General features: G+C 48.7%; 1 protein-coding gene and 2 long non-coding RNA genes across 15 annotated transcripts in view; 2 read left to right on the top strand and 1 right to left on the bottom strand.

Annotated features, from left to right (window-relative positions):
* Mtss1 (MTSS I-BAR domain containing 1) overlaps positions 1-22,173 on the top strand; it is a 139,217-nt gene that overhangs the window by 63,980 nt on the left and 53,064 nt on the right. The window lies entirely within an intron of this gene.
* LOC134479913 (uncharacterized) lies at positions 335-17,080 on the top strand. The gene is made up of 2 exons (XR_010053811.1): positions 335-515; positions 1,049-17,080. It is a non-coding gene; the product is annotated as an uncharacterized LOC134479913 (long non-coding RNA).
* LOC120093662 (uncharacterized) lies at positions 14,126-21,539 on the bottom strand. Of its 2 annotated transcripts, none has more exons than XR_005487134.1 (2): positions 21,024-21,539; positions 14,126-14,704 (listed from the first exon to the last, which is right to left on the bottom strand). It is a non-coding gene; the product is annotated as an uncharacterized LOC120093662 (long non-coding RNA). The 2 variants fall into 2 exon arrangements; XR_005487133.2 differs by lacking the exon at positions 21,024-21,539 and adding an exon at positions 17,376-17,565.

Here is a 22,173-nt window from a genome sequence, read left to right as displayed (position 1 = left end):
AGGGGCTTGCAGACCCGCCCTAGCAATGGATCTTCTCGTGATGGGTGTGTGTGGTGTGTCTGGCTGCTCCTCCGCCTGGTGTGGCCACTGGGCCTTAGCTTTGTGCTCTGCCCCTCAGTGCAGGAGAAAGCAACTCCCCCACACGCCGACTCCAGCTGTGACTGAGCAATGGATCTTTCTCCTCAGTGCCGATGCTGCCTCTAACAGCACACGTGGCGAGGGGAAGGACAAGGGTCTGTTCTCATTTCTGTGGCTTCAGAATTTCAAACACACACACGCACACAGAAGGAGACGATCGTAGTGAACCATCACCTGCCCGTTCGTTTCAACAACTCCTGACCTTTCCTTGTCCTGATTTTCAGACATGTTGCCGTATTTTCAAGCAGTGTGCAGACCTCTGTTACTAACCACACATTCAAACCCAGCGAAGGCGAGTGTGAAGCTCAGGGATCCAGAAGTGCTGTTCTTCCCGTCATGGCTGTTGCAGCAGAGCCAGCATATTAACTTACCTTTCGGTACTGTAACCAAACACTCAAGGCCCCATAACTTTATTGAAAATACAAGGTTTATTTAGCCCATAGTTCTCTGGGAGCCATCAGTTTGGCTCTGGGAGGTCTTGGCAGATGATATATAATGACAGAAGCCTGTTCTCATGTGGGGACGTGTCCTCATGTTCTCTCCCGTGGGAAGCTTGTTCTCAGGAGGCCCATGTGAATGCTGCCTTAATTCTCATAATTTTGAGGGCCAGTATCTCCCACAGGGTCTACCTTTGAAGGACCCAACACATCTCGCATTGCACGCTAAGGACCAGGCATCCAAGACAGGTACCATACATTTGCTTGTGTGTAACACGTGCACGCACACACACACACACAGGCACACGGTGGGGGAGGGCAAGGGGAGGAGGAGAGAGAAGAGCCATGTCACACTGAGTCAGGGAGGCTTTGTGAACTCTGCCATATCTCACAGACAGCTGCTGTCCACTGTAGTCCGTGACATCTATTTAGGCTTTGACAGTAGTGGTCTGTTGATAGTTGGTATCTTACAGGTACTCACTAATGTACCAGCTGCTTTGTGGGAGTTTCCAGTCACGGCGTAGAGGACACTGCACAGCTCAGTAGCCATGGCTCTCTACGGTTTAGAACATGTCTGCTCAACTAACATCTATCTTCCAGTGGAAAAGACAGTGGGCTCCACAGACTGAACAAATGAAGACATACCATTAATACATTTCTGCTGCGTTCACACTGACACGACTATACTGGACATGGATTGGACTTGGTGAATTATATCGTTAAAACATTTTCCTTTTTAAAAATATTAAGTTAATAGGATGGTTAATTTCTTATTGAAACAATAGTTTTTATATATTTTGATCATACTTTTCCCTTCTCCAATCCTACCTCCTTCCCAGATCTTCTCCTATTTTATTTTATCATTTTATCTTTTAAGGCAGGCTCTTAGTGTATAGATCTGTTTGGCCTGGAACTTACTATGTAGATCAGGCTAGCCTCAAACTCAATGGGAATTCACCTGTCTTTGCCTCCTGAGTTCTGGGATTAAAGGCTTGCCCTTCCACACCCAGACCTAAAATTGCTTTGATTCTTATTATTTTTTCCTGCACATAAGTAGCACGGCTCACACTGGCTTGCCAAGGCCAGCATCGTGTTTTCTACTGACACGTTGTTAATGCATAGAAGGCATTCCTACAGGAGCTGTGAACTGGGGGAGATGTTCACAGAATCCCACCTAATTATGAAAGAGTTAATGATGTATACTAGGAGGAGGGAGCTGCTGTGTTGTTTGAAAGATGTGAATCTAGGCAGAAAATGTACCCAGGGTTTGAAGCTGGGGAGGACCTTGAAGGACAGAAAGGGACAGCATTGGATGGGTGGGTGCTGACTGGCTTCTCTGTTTCTGAGGGAGGCTGGGAGGCTGTGGGAAAGGTATAGAAGGCCTTCTCATGGGAACTAGGTGGCAGCTCTGGTGTCCTCAAGCCGCTAGGTCCAGCACTGAGGCTCGCTCCTTTCCTGTCTTGCGGATCCTTTCTGAGGAAGAGACAGCTTTCCTGCAGATCGTCTGTTGGGCCTGTGTGACCAGCAGGAACCCTTGTGACTTTTTTTCTCCCAGAACACTTATCTGTTATCTGCTTGTGGTGTGGGGGAAGGGCCTTCTGCATTCGGGATTGGCCCACTGCCTTTACTTAGATGACAGGACTCTAGGGAAATGCTTTAAATATAACACATTCCCAGTTATAGAAATCTATGCCCAAAAGTGGCCACATGGACAGTACTTGGTGGCTGGAGAAAGAGAGAGCAGGCCGACGCTGTCTCTGAATGTAAAGAGCCACTCTCCGGGCGGGCATGCACGCCCTCTCGTTCTCCTTGTAGATCTCCACATGTGACCACTGTCAGTCTACTCTGCCGTATTATCAGCTGAAGCCAGATGTCCTTTAGAAAAGGCTGTTACTAGCCGAGGCCTCCACGCTGATGTTAGGAGCTGGCCTTTCTTAGGTCATAACTGTAGAAGGTGCTAGACTCTGTGTCTGTGAATTGAGTGTACGGGTGAGAAGCATAAAGGTGGTCCAGAGACTCAGTGTAAGGCAGGCGGATTTGATTGTCTGCAGAAGCCGACACTTAGCGAATGGCTTTGCTCTTACGCCCAGCCCCGTTCTAAGCACCTGAACTCTGTTAACCTATTTAGGCCTCGTGACAGTCCTGCGATGCTGATGGCGATGCTGATGGTGTGGACCAAAAAACAAGTGACTTAGTTTTCTCTTTTTACCTTTAGTTCTAGGGTTCAAACTTGGGCTGCCAGGTTCCATAGCAAGCACCTTTTCCTGATGAGCCACACCCCACCAGCCCCGTTTTCCGACTTGTTTCTAGTTAGTCCACAGCATTCAGATATCAAAGTTTGCCCCTGGAGGCTCATTCTGTGGCTTGATGTTCACCCATTAAAATTAAGGTCCCATCTGCCCCCATCCCCACCTGCTGTTTAAGGGACCTGAGGTAGGTCAATATTTAGACATCGATGCCATTTAGCAAAACAGCAATCTTCAATGTAATTTCCCTTCTCCCTTTCACTTAAGGAGAAAGATTAATTATGTTTCTGTGATGCTAAATTAAGACGTGGGAATGTGAAAGCCAGATGCTCCAGAACTGCAGTGGCAAACCTGTTGGGCTCCAGTGGTCTAGAGTCTCTGGTGGAAGAGGGTGGTGTGAGCACATTAGCTGAAACTTGTTTCTCAAATAAGCTAGCTCTCTGCTGGGCGTGTGGTGGGGTGGGGTGGGGCATGGTGTGGGGGCTGCTCCACTCTAGCTGCCAGCTGATTTCGGGGACCTTGGAGCACCTAGACGCTTTCATCGAGGTCAAGATGAAAGGAGACCCAGATAAGGTTGCCAGGGAAACAAAAAATGCTACCGGATCTCTCCCCGTTTGAGCTTATAAATGTGGCCTGAGGTTTGGGCAGCCTTTTTAATGCAAATGTTGGGATGTGAAAATGAGCAGTGCTCTTGTGCCAGGTCTTAAGGAAATGGCTGTGGGCTTAATGTAACGCCAGCTGCAGGCCTAAGGGTGGTGTATTCTGTCCTTTGTATGTGCAGAGCCCCCTGACAGAAGGGTTTCTTGGAGGTGGACTGGAGAGCGGCTGCTACCTCTCTGCCTGCGTCTCCACTTCCTGCTCATCCCACAAACATCTCTTCTGCAGTACTGGAAACTGAGCCCGGGACTCACACATGCCAGGCTCTACCTGAGCCTCCCCTCCCCCTTCTTTTGGAACTTGACCTTGCTAAGTTGATCTGGGCCCAGGTTGGTCTTGAGCTTGCTTCTCCTCTTGCCTCAGCCTTTCCAGTAGCACCACTGGGTCTAGCCATGCTTGTCAGTTATGACCTGTTCTCTGATTTCAAAGTTAAACAGATCTGCCATTACAAATTCCCAAAGACACAAAACAATTACTCTTGTGTTGTTTAAAAAAACAGTTCATTTTCCTGTAGTTTTCACTATCTGGAACCATGACTTGGATTTCCCCCTATATTTATATACAAACATGTACACAGCTAAATTTAGTTGCATGAGTTCATACTATTTTAAGAATAGCCACCTGATTCTCACAGTTAAGGGTAAAAATTGTAGCCTTTACGTTTTTAGTTTTTTTTTTTTTTTTAAAACATGGCTATGTGAAAGTTGGCCAGGCTGGCCTTGAACTTACAGCCTTCCGGTCTCAGCCTCTGGAGAGGTGGAATTTTAAATGATTGGGCTGTGAATAGTTTTCTGTGGCTGACTTCCAGGAATGTGATGATTGCTCAGCCGCTCTCCACTCTTGGCTATTGCTTCTTTTTAGGGCACAGTAGTATTCCTCCTGGGCAGGATCAATTCCTCAGGTGGCATTTAAGTAGGAGACGCAGCACTTTAAGGGCTGTAGCTCCCTAGGGCCAGATACCCTCCTACCAAGAGGAGGGGGTGTCTCATCAACACTAGGTGTTAAACTTTTTCTTTTCACTCTGCCATATTTATAACTCAAAAGTATGTCCCCTCCTTCTCCCTCCCACCCCAGTAGAGAAGATTAGCAAGAGCAGCTCCTGTGGTTGAAGAGTTACCGTCTGTAGGATATATAAATCTCCTAAATATCTCTCGGCCTCACTGAAACTGGATCCTGTGCTCCCATTCACCAGATGAAGAAACAGAGGCTTTGAGGAAGTAAAGTCATGATTGACTATTTTCATACGGTTTTTAAAGAACACCCAAGACCCTAAGATTGGGAGGATCACTAGTTTAAGGCCAGCCTTGGCTACATAGGCTAACCCAGGCTTCATGTCTCTTTGTCTCAAACAAACAAACAAACAAACAAACAAACAAATCTGGATAGAAATGAGGCTATCTTAAGTGATGCATGGTTTCAAATGGTAGGGACAGAGGGTTTGTCACCAGCTGGTGGCTTAACCATTTGAAGGTTGGTTGGACTGAATGTGCACTTTTGGAAGGAAGATGGGAATTGTGACCAAACTGGGTTGTCTGGCTACTCTGTTTAAGAAGATGGCTTCTCTATGTGGAATATCCTCTGCTCCTTTAGACCTGGGTGCATCTTCTTAGCACGTCTTGGCTTTTCAGGAGTGAAAGCTGTGTCTGCAAATGTGCCAGGAGAAACCAAATGTGCTCACGTGCACCCGGCTCCAGGTGTGCCTTCTGGCCTACTCAGCCCTGTCACCTCCACACAGGCATGCATTCTGAACCCGCCTCAGTTCAACACTTGCGCTTGCCAGACTGCAGTGGCTTTCCTCTTACCTCTCTGTGACTTGTTTATTGAAAACTGAAGGTAAAGATCTTATCTTCCCGCTGGATTTAGTTCCCAGTTTTCTGTGTATCCTAAGAAAGAATGCACACTTGCATCCTCATTTTCAGGGACTACAGGAAGGAGGAGGGGGAAGGATTTCCCTACCAAGGAGCCAGTAGTTTTGTTTAAAGCCTGAGCTGGTGCTTGCTAAGTTCTCTGCTTGTTTCCCTTTTTTGTGTTCATTTTGGTCTCTCTGGGCTCCTTGGCGTAACTAGAGTTCATTCATCTTTGGGGGAGGAAAACGCACTAAGAATTCTCGACTCATTTTTGGAGGCCATTTGAGCCAAATAAGTTACTTGACTGAAGGATTCATTTCTGCTACATCATTAGTCTTTCTGTCGATCTAAAAAAAATCCATCCATTCATCCATCTAGACCTATCAACACGCAGAAAGCTCAGGTAATGGAAACCCGGTGTGGTCCTGGTGGGGACAGAGTGACATAGTTCCTGCCTTTGGGGCAGCTTCCTTCCTACCCCCAACCCCCTGCCATGGGAGCCTCCGAGAGTGTTGAGAGTGTTGATGGCTGCTGTGGGTGTAAGGCTTCTTTGTGTAATAATGTACACATTTTCACATTCCTCCAAGGAATGTCCTTATTAACATCAATGACTCCACGAGAATTAAAGACAGCAGGAGTCAGGAGGCAAAGGTGTGACCAGTGTCTCAGCAAAACGGTAAATGCTGGGACCCCCCAGGACAGCCCTTAAGGCTGTGGGAAAGAGCTCTAAATACATGAGTTCAAAATATATATAATTTCTCAACCATGCAAAATGACTTCCTGTCCATTGAATGGGCTCCATGTGTGAAGACCTGGGCCGTGTACTTTCTGTACATTTTAATCTGATTCTTGGGCCATTTTACCTTACTATTGTTGTCAAAAGAATCAGGATCTTGGGACTTGAGAGGGCTGTGGTGATTTCAGTGGTATTCGTTGTTTCTCAGTCCTTTTGTCCTGCTTGCTTTCTGGTGGACAAACCTGCTCCTTTCCCAGAAGGCTTACAGGTGGGGAGGTGGGAGGAGGGTGAATTACTCTCAATTGCTCTACTGGGGCTGCTGACCAAAGTAACTGCCCCTGTCAGGTAGAGAGGTCTGCTTGAGCCATAAAGGGGCTCTCTGTCTCCACCCTCTGCTAGGTCTGCTACCACAGGTGAATTCTGCTGCCTACTGGTCAGCTGTAGTCCTTCTCAGCTTGTTTCAATGGATGAACTTCCTTGGGTGATTATGTTCTATGAAACACTGCATGAAGCGGTAGGAGGCACTGAATGTCAAGTGATGTTTTCTGAAAGCTCAATTACAGTTTATAGAGACTTGAAAACAGCATGTTCTAAAAAGCCAGTTGCTTTAGGTGTGGCCGAGGCTTGGTATAAACAACTGGGGAGCTGGTGGATCACCACCTGGAGAGAGCCTCCCAGAAGGAACTGGACATTGACCTTGTGGGGTGGGGTTTCACCCAGAAAGATCCCAGAGCTTAAGTCGAAGACCCAAATTCAAGAGAAGGTTTTGCACCATAGTTTACATGTCTTCGAGTTGAATGGTTGTGCTAAGGTTAACTGTCAAAGATTTTTAATTTAAAATGAATTGTTTAAGGTGCATAGATAACATTTTGAGTCCTTCTGGGTTTGGGTTGAAATCACACACCGGACGGGTGGTTTTCTGTTGAGCTAGAAGGGAGCCAGTCTCAACTCAGCTGTTGAATGGGGGTGGTTGGGTGGGGTGGTGACTAAGAATCAGCTTATGATCAAGGAAGCTGGGGTTCCGTGTGCCTGCCCTTGAGCTGCCTCCCAGCTGTGAGGCCCAAGTGAGAATGAAGTGTGTGCAGCAGCCATGGGTGAACCAGTGCACGCAAATGTCAGCACAGCTCCATGGAGTAAACTAGTGGACTCAAATGGACTTAAAACCAAACAACCACAATTCAGCCTAAGATGGTTCAGCTGTTACAAGCATTGACTGCTCTTGCAGAGGATTCTGGTTTAATTCTAGCACTCACATAGTGGCTAACTAACAATCATCTGTAATCCAGACTCAGGGGACCTGACACCCCCTTCTAGCCTCTGCAGGCACTGCACAGTCATACATGTGTGCAAAAGACCCACATGCATTGAATAAAAATCTCAAAAAAAAGAAAAACCAATTAAAAATTCACATTTGCATTGCGTGCCAGGGCACCTGTGTAGCAGGCACACGGTCAGGTGTTCGTGTGGGTGAGGAGACCAAAAGTCAGTCTTAGGTACCTCAGGAATAGTTCACCTTGCTTTCTGGGAGACATTTCTCTTAGACCTGGGGTTCACCAGGTCAGCTAGGCTGACCAGCCAGGGATCCTCCTGGTGTTGCTTTCCAGCACTGATGACACAAGCACATGCCTGACTTTTAAAAACTGTGCGTGTTGGGGATCAAACTTGGGTCCTTATGCTTGTGTGGCAAGCACTGAATCATCTCCCCAGGACAGAAGGCACCCGGTTATGAAGTTGGATGCTCAATAAATGCCAGCCAGTTGTCCTTGCCTTATTATGTTGGTCTGTTGTTACATTGTTTTGTTTTAAGATTTGTTTATTTCATTTACATGAGTGCACTGTATTACTGTCTTCAGACACACCAGAAGAGGGCATTGGATCTCATTACAGATGGTTGTGAGCCACCATGTGGTTGCTGGGAATTGAACTCAGGACCTCTGGAAGAGCACTCAGTGCTCTTAACCGCTGGGCCATCTCTCCATCCCCTGTTACATTAAAAAACCATTAGGTGTTTTCATTTTGGGGACAAGAAACAGCAAAAGTGAGTAAATCCATCCATCCATCCAGCCAGCCAGCCAGCCAGCCACCCACCCACCCAGCCACCCACCCACAATCAGTCAGGTCAGTGGGATGGCTCAGACATTAAAGGTGCTAGCCACCAAGACTGCTGGCCTGAACTAAGTCGGTGAGACACACAGTAAGAGAGAACAGACTACGTCCAGATGTGTGCAAACACACATGCGCGCACACACATGTACATCAGGTCGGATTTTCAAGATCCAAGTGCATAAATAGACACTAGCACACAGAACATGTGCAAAAGGAATGTAAGCAAATTGATACAGCAGAGTATTTGACGGCATATGTTCCTAGAGCACTTCCCTGTGAGCCGGTTGACACATTATTACACACTGTTACACCTTTATTAAGGCAGGTATTCCGAGACCTGCCTGGGGCCGATTCCCTTTAAACCAGGCTCCTTAGTATTTATGCATTTAAAATATAGAAGGGCTTTGTGTGTGCATGTGTGTGCCCTGCCCGCTGTGTATGAGTGTGTGTGTGTGTGTGTGTGTGTGTGTGTGTGTCTGTAAAACGTTTAGTAAATACTTGAAAGTTCACCACATCCTTTTGTTCAATTCAAATTAACCTTCCCGGTTAATTAAAATATTTTACCTCATGGGGACTGAATCCTGTGCATTTCCAAAATGACATTTCCCATTTGTTTACCTTGCAATGTTAGATTGGTAATGACTAGCGATTAGGAGAATCCGCCTGCCTTCCTTGCTTGTAGTTCCTGGGGCCTCTGGGTTCTGTCCCCTGCAGTGGCATGACCATTGACTGGGATGGAGGCTCCTCAGAGGACCCTCAGGTTATTAACTGAGCTGCATGGAGGAGCTCCATTGGCTTCACGCTTGGATGGTGGTAATGAGCTCTGAGGCCCCTGCTTGTTCTTTTAGAGCTCCAGGGAATCGAGTGGCCTGGAAGGAGCTATGAGGGAAGCGGGTGTCTGCCGCCCCACCCAGCCCCCTCCCAGCACATGTCTCTTGGCCATTGGACCTGAGGGTGTGGCTCTCCACTGTGGAGGGAGATTGGGAAACAGATGCCTCTTCCTGCTTCAGATGTAACTTTTCCTGTGCCAAGCTTATTTTTCTTAGGGGTTGGGGATTCCTTTGAAGCTCCACTCAGCATTATTAATTCAGAAGTAGGGTGGGTGTTGGTGGCATTTGTGAGGCTCGTCTGGGCATTTGCCTTCCTTGGTGGAAGAAAGGGCTCTTCGACCTCCAACTAGCAAGGTCACAACCTGAAGCCTTTGTCATCCACAAATCTGAAACATTATTGGTTCTCTCTGGTATGGGTAGTGACTACCAAACGTATTTATTTATGAGATTTCTGCCAGGGCCTTCTTTCTCCAGCTTAAAGGACACCATCAGCAACGTCCTGCTATTCTGATCTGAGAAAGCGTGGGGATTGCAGAGCCTTATGGAAAGGGAGAGACCCCTGCCTGTACCAACTTTAGAGTTTCTGGAGCTCTCTCTCTCCTAGTCCCCTATTCACAGCCAGAATGTGTCTGCCTCCCTTAAACCCTGGGCTCCAGCCGCCTCCCTCATTTACCTTTGGTGAGTGCATCCAGAAGACCACAAGTGTGATTGCAGGCTCAGCCTCAGTTATCTCCTGCTCCCAGGGCAGCCCTCATGCTTGGGTTTATAGTCTGCACAGAATGCAAGAAAGGCAAGTGTGTATTCATCCATCCCACTTGTGGGCAAGGCAGGCCGCTACTCCTGGGGAGCTGGTCTCTCCTGTGCATAATAGACCCCCCAGAAGCGTGCCGCCCTGGCTGAGACTCTAGTGTGCCATTATCTCCTCCCTTCCAGGGTGTGGAGGGAGGCGACTGGCCACCTGTTTCCCTTGGCAGCTGGGCTAAGGCCAAGGCTTTGCAAGTGATCCACGCCCCGCCCGCCTGCATTTCTGCAAATGTTCACTGTTCAGATGACAGATGGTGAGCCCACCCCCAGCTGCCCTCATAGTCCCCTTCCTTCCTCCTCCTTCTCAGGGTTCATCCCACCCCTACCCTGGTCAGCTTTCTCACTGACTCCTCCCTCCACATGGGAAGTGACTCTGCATGTTCTTTAAGGCCACTGCTGAAGCTTCCCTTGACCCCACCTCCTCTTTCTAATCACAGACCCATCTCCCTCTTAATTAACACTTAAGTTCTTTGAAAGACAGTGCAGCCTTGGCCTGACCTCTGTTTTGAAGGGGAGGACACCTCTTTGGAAGAAAGTCAAATATAGCTGGTCCCAGCCCACTCCTCTCTTCCCTAGGCAGGGAGCAGATTTCCTGGTGTTCTAACTCCCAGAATGGTTGGGGTGAGAATCACCAACATGTGGGAGGTGAGGCGAAGGGCACGGGGGAGAGTTAATTCTTCCGTCTGCTGTTTTCATGGGTGCTGCTCAGTTCCTATTGCACTCATATCCCTGAAAGGCAAAGGCGGGGTCACCCAGAGAGGCTGTCTGCATCTGCTCAAGGCAAGTGCTGACATTGCATTCCTTTGCAGAGGTTTGAGGCCATTGTGCAAGGTTATGTTGAGGCAAATAACCTGTTGGCCATCCCTGGCCAACAGCAGTGGGCCTTCAGGTGTTTTCTCAAGTTTGTAAAGGAACTTTACAACTTTGAGATGGTGTCTGTGGAGGCAAGAGAACCAGGAGTTCAAGGCCACCCTCCCTTACATAGTGCCTTTGGGTCAGCCCTGCTGAGGCTTTGCCTGGGCGGCTGGTTCTGTTTCCTCAGTGGAATCATGAAGCCACAATGCCCACAGCTAAGGGACAGCCAGGCTTGCAGGCAAAGAAAGCCTCGTTTGTTACAGTTGTCAGAAAGCTCCTGTTGTGTTCTCTATGCTTTGAAAACTTTTGTGGATAAATTCTCTCCTCGAATGACTGTCATTATATTTTCCGAGTATATAGATAATCAAAACATGCCTAGGAAAGACGGTGTAGCTGTTCAGAGTGTGAGCTGTACTTTCAGAGGACCTGGGGTCCCTTCCCCTCACAGGGCCTCACATTGGCAGCTCAGAACCACTGGCGAGTATAGTTTCATAGAATCTGACACCCTCCTCTGACCTCCTCAGAGACTGCATGCACATTGTATGCATGTGCACACACAGCACACATGCACACATACACACACACACACACACACACGCTTATACACACTACACACACATACACACACACATAGACACACCACACACATAGACACACACAATACAATACACACACACACACACACACACACACACACACACACACACACTTTTGCCTGGAGCCTGAGTTGGGTGGTAAGCCTCTTTTTTGCTTTTGTATCATGTAGCTCAGTCTTAGAGACCCTTTGTGGACTCTCGGTGCCTGTTTCAGGCCCAGGAGGGACTCCTGAGAAAGATAACCCTTCCCTCTGTTTTGTTTAGCAGCCAGTTAGCAAGATGTTAGCATCCTAATGAAATTAGAAGCCACGGAGCCATAAAATAAGGTGTTTCCATGGAGAAGCAGAACACTTGTATCAGAGACAGTCAGAATGGAGGGCACTCTGTTGGTCTCCTTAGCCTCCAGCCAGTGGTGATGAGAAGATCACATTATAATTAGAATAGGTGACTGCTGTCAAGGCTTTCATTGTCCTGGGTGAGGTGTAGGAACTGACCCATTGAGGCGTGTGGCTGGGCTACCTTAATTGTGACAAGTCCCCCCTACACATACATACACAATATATAGCCAACTTTGATGCCAGAGGCACGGGACCATGCTGTCCATGGCGCTGTGGCCAAATGCCAAAGTGCCACCTGACAAGTGGGTCACACCAGCAGGCTGTGCGTGCAGTGTTCACGAAGGTTTATTTTCCAGCTTGTCTCCAGCTTCCTCCTTTTCGTCCAGTTTGTTTTCTCTGACATGATGTTCTCCTGTGTCTTCTCAGTCACAAAGTGAGGTTTACTTATGGGAGGAAAGGAGAGGAAGGAGCCGTGTTCCGAGGAGGGTCGGTAAGGGGATGCGCAGGCCTTGACGCACCAGGCTTTGGGGGAGGCGTTGGGCTTTGACCCCCCAGAAAATTGTAGCAGAGGAGGCGAGGTGGAGAGTGGGGGGGGGGCACAAAAGCCGTTCACTAGGAATCTTTTTTTTTTTTTTTTTGGTTCTTTTTTTTCGGAGCTGGGGACCGAACCCAGGGCCTTGCGCTTCCTAGGCAAGCGCTCTACCACTGAGCTAAATCCCCAACCCCCACTAGGAATCTTTAAGATCAGCTCTCTCTTTTTTTTGAAGTCAGAACATTGAACAATTTCTCCAACTTTAACATGCATAGGAATTTCATGAGATTTTGTCAAATTCAGAGCCAGGAATCTTTAAGTGGGGCCCCAGATGGTGTGATTTTGGCTCCTTAATTGTGAGGGTCACAACTTTTTAGGTGCCCCCCCCCCACAAGGATTTTGTTGTTTGCTTTCACTTTTTTTAAGGCAATAGGAGGAGTAAAAATATTTAGGTTAAGAAACTTGAAGGGCTGCTGCTCCAGTCATAAAAGGGCCTGGTGGCTCTCACCTTCCAGTTGTCAGGATAGCAGAACCCCTGTGTGTCCATGGTAACCGATGGATCGATGAAGTTCTCGTCAATCCGTAAATCTCTGTGGTGGGATTTTCGGGGACAGAGAAAGGAGGTGCTGAGAATCAGGGAGAGTTGGTATTTCTCCCTAGTTTTGAATAAGGTCAGATTTCTACTTTCTTACTGGAGCTTCCTGCAGAAATGAATTGTTTGTTCACTTGTCATGCTGATGGATTTTCACCACCACGGGTCTGGTGGATCTGGCGAGTCTGGACCAGGGTAAACAGGTCTGGAGCACAGCTTGAAGTGTGAATGAGATATTTGCATAGATTACCTTCAGAAGCCAACTCCACCCACTCCATCGGTATAGACAACCCTAGACCTGTCAGGGAATCCCTTCTACAACCATCTAAAGACATTTAAACAGCATCAACACTGTTTTAGAAAGCATTTGTTGTGACATATTTTTGCCTCCTGAAGTGAACTGAAGTTTCCTTTCTAGAAATAGGAACTAAAGCCAAGTCTTGGACCTACTTGGGTGGCAAAACCATTTCAGGCTGATCAAGGTCAGAAAAAGGGTTTGATTATGAAGAGGAGGTGGTGGGCTTACTTTTCTTAGGTTACTGAGAGAGATAAACTCTGAATGCTGTTATTGTTGGGGGCGGGGAGCAGGGTCTCTAGACCAGGCAGGTTTTGACCTCCCTGTGTAGTGGGGGGGGATAACCTTGAGCTTCTGGTCCTCCTGTCTCCCTCTCCCAAGCACTGGGATGTAGGCATGCACTTGTGCACCTGGTTTCGGGCCTGGCCGTGCGGTGCTAGAGAATGAACCCCGTAAGCTAGGCAAGCAAGCTACCGACTGGGCCGTGTCCCCAGCATCCTGAACATTGCCATTAAGGTCCCAACGATATGGGAACTAACAGGTCAGCAGCATAGACAGCTTTTCCTTTCATGTTTTCCATCCACGCTTGGCGGGACACACGGGAGATGAACCAGAGCTTCCCAAAGGTTTTGGCCATCAGCAAGAATACGAGGACAGTAATACAAAAGTCTAGAGAAGCCATCGGCAGAAGAAGTCTGCAGTTCGAGGGACTCAGACTTGGAAGATTGCTGGTATTTTACTGAAAGTCTTCTGGGGGTGTTTCTGAGTGCTTTTTCTCTCCCAGTAGATAGAGGCAGATGCTGCCAGATCTGTGAGGATGGAAGGACTCAGTTCAGTTGTCTCCTCCTGCAAATGAAGCTGTTAAACCAGGGAAAAGACTGGTTGGTCGTTAATGTATGTGTCTTAAAAAGCAGGATCAAAGTGCCGGAGAAGCAGCTCAGCTGTCCCGGTAGAGGACCTGGTTCTGCTCCCAGCACGGGTAACTTCAATTCCAGGATCCCATGCCCTCCGTCCTTTGAGGATACCAGACATACACCTGGTACACATACATACTCTTAGGCACATACACAAACATAAAATACGTAAACGGATCTTTAAAAAAAAAAGCATTGCTTATTACCTTTTCCCTTGTTCTGGCTGTTTTTATTAAATGCTTTTAATAAAACAAACCAAACAAAACCCCACAGCCACAGCGTGTTCCAAGACGCGGTCCCGATGTCCCAGTAACTTCAGCTCCAGCTCTGGCCTCATTGCTGGGCCGTGGAGGGAGTCATAGTCTTACCCTGACACGATGAGACAAGGTCCCTGGGGGAAGCTGGCAGGGGACCCATGCTGAAAATGGCCCTGGTTGTGGATAGGTGGGCGCTGGTAGACCGAGGGCTTTCATGACAAGAGCCTGGACAGTGGCTTCAGGATAAAGAGAAGCCAAGAAAGGCATCTTGATAGACACACTTAGCTTGGGATGAGGCGGAGGGTGGAGTTAGTTGACCACAGCTTGAGGTCAGGTGTGCTGTGGGACTGTCATCCAAGTCTGGGGGCGTAAGAGCAGCAAGGCCAGTAGGGGGGATGCCGTGCCAGCAGGATCTGATCTGGCCGCTGCACTGGTACCGGGGGCTTCTGCACGCCTGGCCAGGTCCGTGCTCTTCAGGTCTGGCAGAGCCCTGGGATGAAAACAGCTTTCTGTGTTTGCTGACTCTGGAGAGGAAAGGACATTTTGTGTCAGTGGAGAGACAGTCTGGTCAAGGGAGTAACCTTTGGTCTTAGCTGTCCTCAGGGACACCAAGCCTGCCTGGAATCTAGGTCTGGAAGACCTTCTGTGGCTCCCCTCGAAGCTTACTTCTTGCCTTTGACCTCAGTTCGGGGTGCATGCGCATGCATGTGTGTTTTAGAAGCAAGGGTAAGACCTTGGAGCGTGGGCTGGGGTTATGGCTTCGGCTGATGAAATGTTTACACTCTACCCTTAGTCATTATTTTGTTTTTTCTTACTCAACTGTACTTTTGGCTCTAGGCATGGGTTAGGAGCTTAGCTTCAGTGGTTCTGCTTGATTCGGGAGCACGTTGGTGGGCAGCTGAGTGTTACAACACACCAAGCGAGTGTTCTAGAACACCAGAGCCAGAGGTTCCCAGGATTATGAAAGAAGCGAGAGGTGGGAATTGGCACTTGTTTCTGGCTCGGAGAGCTGACAGTCACGTCTCCTGCACTACCCTTTTCTATTGGATCTCATGCTTGGTATGCATCACCTTATGTCCTTTCTACACCTTGTAACCAGGAACTGCGAGGGCTGAGGCCACCTGACTACCTGGAGTCACATAGCAAGGACGCTGTGTTCTTGCTGGGCCTGGGTCCAGAGTGTTCCAAAGCCTGTGTGTGTTCTTGGTACAGCACTGGTTCCATTCCAAGTGCCTGTGGGTGCCCTGGGTCTTGTTAAAACTCCATAAGGCAGAGGTTTGGGGGCTCATTCCTGCCTTGCTGGGGCCCCGTTTCCCTGACATGCGGGGTTTGTTCCATCTGATAGATGGTTCTCTCTCTCCAGGTTCCCCAATCCAAGGGCATCCTTGTTGTATAGCTCACCCTGTCCTTCCTCAGAGTTGCTGTGAGGAGAAGATGGATGAGGCTGAGAAAACATCAGTGGCTTCTCCTCTGATCCTCTCTGACATCATCCTCTCTCCTCTCCCTGCCCTTCCTTCTCCTGAAGGGATTCCAATTCTTTCCCTATTTCTGCACCAACACCACCTCAATTTAGTTCCCACATGGTTGGCAGCAGGAGGAACAGGCCAGGCCCAAAGTAATCTCTCGATGACTCTGCTGACAGATGGCTTATCAAGAGGACAGCGGCCCTCATTTAAGGCCACCACCTCAGGTCAGTTAGATTGGAGTCTGCAGGGCCCACAGCCCTTTTGGAACGAAGGCTCATACAGGTCACTTCTGACAGTGACCTCTCTGGGGAGGTGGGAGGTGGCTTCCTGCCCCCACTATTATTTCTGGGACAATTATCAATGTGTGTGAGAAGTCTGGAACCTTTTAAAGAGAGGACTCTTATTCCAGGACACAGATGAAGCCCTGAGGCAGAACTGACTGAGCGGGGCCTGGCCCACGTAGCTTGGCCTTCCCTTCTGTCTATCCTTACTGACTCCCTACCCTGAAGGGTGAGTCAGCAGCTCCTGGGCAGTAGGCTCTGCTTAGGACTTCGTGATGCATGTAACGTGCATTTAAAGGATCACAATTAGAGCAATGAGTACTAATTAATAAGGTGATTTCATATGGGAAGACCCCCTGCTCCTCTGGGGTTCAAGGGAGGCTTTGCTTGTGGTGTCTAGGGGAACAAAACAACAATTTGCTTTCTAGTCAGGTGAAGATAGGGCCATGTGTTGACTACCTGCCCAGTCAGCCTCCCACAGGCCCGGAAGCTACTCACTTGGGGGCGCTCACATGCCTCTATGATTGGTGACTTGGATGAGAGGCATCTGCTAGAGCCGCAGCCACAGTGGATGGTCACGTCTTAGGCTACAGTGTTAGATATCCATGGAGCTCAGTATCCTGCTCTGTAATTTCATAGCTGTGAGCTGTAAATGACTTAGTCTTGAGTCACGGTTCTGTTTATATGTAATGTAAGCACACCAGTGCTTATTCACGCGGTCCTTAGAAGAATGAGAGGAATAGCCATGCATGCAGTTCTGCAGCCTGCTCACTGTTGCATGCATGGCCTCAGGATGTGTATAGAAAAGGGTTGTTGGTTGGGTTGTCATTGTGTGAGCATTAGGGTGTACTTACACAAAATAAGGTGGCTATGGTGTTCCTAGGTGGCAACATTTTATGAGATCACCATCCTGTCATTGACCTAATTATCACCCCGAGGCCCAGGATTGTATATGTGAGCTTGATTTATTAGCTCATTTCCTTCCTCGCCCCACGACCCTCTTGAGGAATAAAACAAGAAGACCCCTTCCATTCCCACCAAGACACATAGAAACCATAGAAAAGTACTGAACTATATACTTTTTCACACACACACACACACACACACACACACACACACACACACACACACACCCTACATACATACATACCTATGATAAAATTTAGTTTGCAAATTAGGCACAGTAAGAGTTCAGCTACTGGGGTTGGGGATTTGACTCAGTGGTCAAGGCCCTGGGTTCGGTCCCCAGCTCCGAAAAAAAAGAAAAGAAAAAAAAAAAAAGAGTTCAACTACTACTAATAAAATAGGATAATTATCACACAATACACTGTATTGAAATTCTCATAGCTTTCTTTCCCTCCTGCCCACTGTCCCGGTTCTGAAATGCTCTGGGGCCAGTGTAGGTCTCTGTAACTGAAACCACTCTTAAGGGAAGAACTGCTGCTCACCGTAGGTAACTCAGGATTCTGTGAGACAAGTGTCTGTCAGGTCCAGAGTGTGGTAAGAAGTAGCAGGATAGTTGCCAGTACCAAATGGGCTTGAAGTCTGTATCTGCCCGGCCTCTCCTTCTCAGTGTTTTAAACGGGGAGTGGGCAATAGCAGCAGCTGTTATAAGACGGCTGTGAAGATGAAAAGAGATTTCACACAGTGCCTCTGGCAGGGTGTGGCCCATCACATGGCCTTGGTGGTGAGCAACTGCTATTGTTTAGCTGATAAAATGGCTGTGCTGCTGATGCTGGGTAAATGCTATCATGACACTGTTGACTTTGGCATCCCCAGAGTCTGCCCATTCAGGACAGTGAGCATTTCATCCCGAGGTCTCTATAGGCTCTACTGTTATTTCCTTCCTGCTTTTCCTCGAGTGCCTGTAACAGTGGCTTGGGGGTGTTGGTGTGTGTGTGTGTGTGTGTGTGTGAAGGGGCCTATGAGGGCCTGAGGGGACCTATGAGGGCCTATGGGGGCAGAGGCTGTTGCTTGAGGTTCGACATCTACATGTAAGCCCTGGGAGCAAGAGACAAGCCTTCTTACTAATAAGGCCATAAATGCCATCTGGGGCTAGGAAGGCCCCCCGCTGCTGGTGTATATCATCATATTTAGTATCCTGTGGTGGTGGTTTAATTGGAAGAGATAATTTGTGCTGTGTCCTAGTGACTGTGATTGGGGGCGAGGGGAAGTAAGAAGTCCAGGGGTGGAAGACATTCTGGAACTCAAGTCTCCCACCCCTACTGCTGGATCCCAGTTTCGGCAGCGCCCTTTGGTAGCCCGTTCTTATGTGTTTATAAAAAGATAAAGAGAGGAAGGGATATGTTCTATGGATGTGTGGTGAGGTGTGGAGGAAGGGGGTGCCTTTGCCAGCCCATGCTGAGGCATCCTTTCCCCCTGAGGGACCAGCCACAGGACAATGGTATAGTATAGAATAGAGTTTATTCAGGGCATGGGGAGGGGAGTGAAGAGGGTATTAGAGGCAGAAAAAGGCAGAGAGAGGGAGAGAGTAGAGAAGTAGAGGCCAGGCTTGAACACATGGAGAGAGGGGGGGGACGGGAATGGAGACAGTTGGAGCAGGAAGGGAAGAGCAAGAAAGCAAGAGAGAGAGGAGGGGGCAAGCAGCCACTTTTTTAGTGTCAGGCACACCTGGCTGTTGCCAGGTAATGTGGGGCGGAGCTTAGACAGAATGCTAATATGTTCTATGCATCCCCCTCCCATCCCCCCTCTGTCCATGGCCTCTTCTCTTTCTCTCTCCCTGGAAGCATCAGTAGCCTATTCTCTGATGTGAGGGCGTGGTGGGCCCCCAAGGGACTGTGGTAGTTCAGACGCCTCACGCTGGCACCCAAGGCCTTTCACCTCTCACCTATGCCTCTGCTCTTGAGCCACCTCACTCAGTAACCCTAAGGATATAACAACCCCAACTCCAGTGAGCTGCTGATCTCACCACCCCACTCCACCCACCCCACCCAGTGACTACTTTCTGGTATTCTCATCTAATTCCCTGCTATTCCCTGCCCATGTTGTTTGTCTCCTTGCCTGTGGCTCTGACTCTAACTCATTCTCCTTCTGTGACCTTGCCCTGGGGACCTGTCCCTTCTGTGTCTACTAATGCAGCAGAGAGAGCTTTGTAGTGTCAAGGGAACAGGTGCCTAAGCAGGCCCTGTGCTCGTGTCTCAGTCCCACCCGTCTCTCAGCTGACCCCCGTGCCTTAAGTGCTGCATGACTGAGCTATTTTAAATAGCATGCTGTGATTCTACGCCTTGGGGCAGCACTGGGCTCTGGAGATACCTGTGTTGGAGCCTCATGTCCAGCGTCATAGGGGAAAACAAGATTCTTTCCCCTTGAATCACTGGAGGGAACCTCTGCACGTACCTTGGCACGGGCCACATGGATGCTTCTTAGTAAATGAGATGGCCATGTGCAAAGCCCCCTCTCCACCCCCAAATAAGGCAATATTACACCACATCTCCCACCCTCCTCATACATAAGCTGTGCTGGCCAGGAGCAAGCTACTGGCTCAGGGGTCACGGCACCCTGCTGCCCAGAGAGACCTTGGTTTGAGCTGGGTCAGCATGTCTCAGCCTAGAACTGTCACCATGGAGACACAGGCTTTCTGCCTTGCCCTCTCATCAGGTCTGCTGCAGAGGCTAGGGTGACACCCAGAGGGGGAAGTGTACAGCCAGGAGTCCCTGTACAGGATTTGCACAGGCTTCTTTCTGATGGGTCCTCTTCTGGGCTTTGCCATTCCAGCCAGGAGATTACCTTGATGCCTCCCACTGGCAGAGGAATGGCTCCTAGCAAACTGCCGGTTAATGGAGTATTGCTAGAGCCCTACTCCATGTCCACCTGCTGCTCTGTGGTTGACTTCATGCCTCACCAGGTGCTTTGGACTGAGGCAGCCTCTACCATGGGGTCATTCTTTAGCTCAGCATTCTGGCAGAATCGCATCAGTGCCCTGTAGCATGCATAGAGCACCCTGAAAAGAGCTGATGAGACCTTAGGATGACTTGGTGTCGTGAGAAATAATTCTAGTCTTGATGGACCCCTGTAGCTACGGCTGGAGAGATGGTTCAGGAGTTAAAGGTTCTTGCTGCCAAGCCAAATGACCTGAGTTTGATTTGTATTTCTTTAAGTTGTTCTCTGATTTCCACGCTCATAGTCTCTACCCCACCCCCTGTAAAATTAAGACTCCCATACCTAACCCCCAGTCCTTTATAACTGCTGTGGTCTCTCTTTTGTCCTGCCCTTTCGTAAATTTTAATTATCATCACCCTTTTCCTTACAGAGCTTTCGTTACCTGACCTGGCCCCGGCTGGCACTTTCCCTTTTTGAATTTCAACATCCCTTTTGCCATTTTCCTGCAGACTCTGGTTTCCTGCTGCGTACAGTAGACGCTCAGTACACTTAAGCCAAGTCATAGACTACTTTGGCGCTTGATTGGTCGTAGAGTCATCTAGGGTGTGAGGTAGGAGGTGCATTGAGAGCTATTATGAAAACAGCTCTGTTGACTTGCAAGACATTCCCGGGGTCCAGGCTGCTGACTGTTGACCTTCCCTCACAGGAGGAGCTGGAGAGGGTCATTGGGTCCCCACCTGAAATTCCAGTGTCTCCTTCCCGTGTCTCTCCACTCAGCTTACGTGATTCTATACAGGTCTTGGGAAGTACTGGGGTATATATATATAGTGTATGGAAGGGTAATGGAGATGGGGGTACAGCTATAGGGAAGAAACACGACTTTCCTAGTAGTACAGTTGCTTTGGGGTGACCTATATGCAATTCTAAAGGTGCCGCCCTGTGGCTTTGCCCGGGGTCCGTTTCCAAGGAAGTGAAGGGAACTTGATGCCTGTGAAAAAGCTGTGCTCAGGGCTGGAGCACAAGGTCTCCTCCCCAGCAGCCCCGAGAGCTGCAGGGTTTGTGCAGGGCTGCCTTAGCTGGCCTTTTCTGTCAGGTACTGGACTGTTTGGGGTGGGGAGGGGTGGGTAGAGCTGCCATGCTAGTTTACGGTACACACCATTTAGACTTTGCCCAAAAAGCTATCCCATGTCAGAGAACTGCAAGTCAGTCCTAAGAAACCTTGTCTGTCTAAAGTTTTATAATCTTTACATTCTTACCTGAACACTGTTTTTCCAGACTCTAATTTCATCTTCAAGAGTAAGCTCGTGTCTTCACACCATAGGTCTATGGATCCCACTTCATAGATGAGCATGATGAGGCTCAGAAAGAGCTGTTGTTTGCCAGCCTTGTGGAGCTACTGAGAGGTGGATCCAGGACAGCAGTGGCACTGGCTCCTAGACAAGGGTGTGGGCTCTTTGCATGATGTCTTTTCCCTTGTTCTCCTCTGAGGTTCCAAAGCCCAGTGCTCTGCCTAGAAAGCCATTTCCCTGAAAAGGAGAGAATGACATTTTTAGATCAGGAATCCAAGCACTTAGGGCTGACAGACTCAGGGCCATGTGTTGTTACAATTGCCAAAGTCTGTCTGTCGCTGGGAAAATACAGGCACAGGGAGAGGAACATTTATCTGTGAAATAGCTACGGCATGTGTCAGGTGATTTTTCAGGTACTTGCCAGACTTCTGCCATTTGAACGTGGAGGTGGTGAACTGCTTTGTAGAGAGGCCTGATTCATTCCTGTCCATACTCCCTGTGCTGGGCTAGTCTACCTCTGCTGACTCCAGTTTCCAGTGCTTTCTGATTGTTTGCCATTCACCTGAACAGACATTTATGACAGTGCCGACCATGTGGCTGGCACAGTTTGGGGGATATTTGGCTGTCCTCATGGCCCCTGACATGCAGCCAACCCAAGCGGCCTCCTCCAGATTTTTGCATCTGTTTTTGTGTAGGGGTCCCTGGTGGAGGTTTCATGGGCCTCCAGTAGCAGGCTTGCATTTCTCTCACATCCTTACTCTGTCTCACCAGAAAGCACGTAGTCTAAAATCCCTCTCCCAAAGGTCTCTCCTGAGTCAAACCTCCTCTCCCCCCAAGATTTATTTATTTATTATGAACACAGTATTCTGACTGCATGTATGCCTGCAGGCCAAAAGAGGGCACCAGATCTCATTATAGATGGTTGTGGTTGCTGGGATTTGAACTCAGGACCTCTGGAAGAACAGTCAGTGCTCTTAACCACTGAGCCATCTCTCCAGCCCCCACCTCCCCAAATCTCTTAATTGCTACCATTTTACCTGGGTCCAGACCCCTTCAAGTCACCTGCTCTCTCTTTATCTAATCCATGCCTTACCCAATTTTTTTTCTTTCTCAGTCT

Source organism: Rattus norvegicus, chromosome 7, assembly GCF_036323735.1.
Source record: "Rattus norvegicus strain BN/NHsdMcwi chromosome 7, GRCr8, whole genome shotgun sequence".
NCBI lineage: Eukaryota > Metazoa > Chordata > Mammalia > Rodentia > Muridae > Rattus > Rattus norvegicus.
The sequence above is the reverse complement of the archived record's forward strand: the minus strand, read 5'-3'. Positions and strand labels throughout refer to the sequence as shown.